Raw genomic sequence first — 1364 nt, forward strand, 5'->3', positions numbered from 1 at the left:
AATCGGCTCTACTCTAACGTTACATCGTCATTTCTATGTAGACGGACTAGAAAACTACGGCAGATTTCACAAGCAAACAATCTAGTCTTGTATCTGATTATCTTAAGTTCTTGAAATGTATGTTAGCAGGACCAATTTTAGTATTCCGCGACAAAAAACAATCATTGTTGTTGTTGATGTGAAAATCGTGTTTCGCGTAATTTCTTCAAGATGGCCGTCGCAGCATGCTGCAGGAAAACAAGGTCACAAGGGGTCAGTGGACGACTCCACTTTTAAAGTAATATGGTAAAATATGGAAACGTGTATTCTGATGTATAGTATATCATATCGTGATTGTGATATAGGAACGATTAATTTTAATTAAATGTATTTCTGTCAATTAGACACTACACAAAGTTGTTCTTTGGTCAAAGAAATGAGCCTTGAAGAGAAAAGTTTTCTTTCCACGGGACCACTTCGGCATAATGGTACATGCAGACAAGCCAAGCCTTGCAAACAAAGGATTTTGCAAGGCTCCTTGTTTTATTGTTGTGACGATTTGATTCTTAGAAATGACTATGAACTTGTAATCAGCAGTTATTGAAGGTCTAATCTTTGTCGGCAGCTAGAGGCATTCAGACAGCGAAGTTGCTGGTGACTCGCGTTGTGAGTCACCCAAGCCGATTTAGGAAGGAAATTTTTGATGGCGGCGCTGACGCTGGCTTCGTGTTCAGAGATCTTCAGACAATTCTCACTGTATAAAAGATAAGATAACCACGCAAATGTCTGTCAGTTTTGACTCAGACATACGATGGCGAAGACAACGAAATGCTAGAGACGCAATGATGTTGCTGAAGAAAGTTTAGGTCAGCCGGCGTTCCGAGACCTACAAGTCGACGGTTCCAACCCAACTGTTGCATGTTGTAATAATTCTTGCAATAGTTTTGAACTCATTCTAAGCTCATTCGCTGTTGTGAGTTATGGAACGTTAAGCATTATGAATGTTCCAACGCAATGTACTAGTAATTATTCTTGACTTGGATGTTAGCCCATAAATGACAGCTAATGTCATAACAGACATAACGTTACGCAATTTTACCAGAAAAAAAAAAGGGAAAGGAATGGCGTTAAAGTTAGCTAGTGTTGAATAATCGTTAATGTGACATTTTTTCCTCTTGAAAGTGGAAATATAAGACATGCAGGATTTGCGTGAATTGGTTATATATTGTATACATGTGTAAAACCATATAATGCCCGTCCATAATTCCTAGATAAAGCTATACTCCTTCGTAGTAGGCATTGATATCTACTTTTCTAGAGGATTAGGATTCAGGTTTTCATCCGCCGACTTGATTTGCGGAGATCAACCTGATTATCCAGGGTGC

Source organism: Branchiostoma floridae, chromosome 17 (genome assembly GCF_000003815.2).
Source record: "Branchiostoma floridae strain S238N-H82 chromosome 17, Bfl_VNyyK, whole genome shotgun sequence".
Classification (NCBI taxonomy): Eukaryota; Metazoa; Chordata; class Leptocardii; order Amphioxiformes; family Branchiostomatidae; genus Branchiostoma; species Branchiostoma floridae.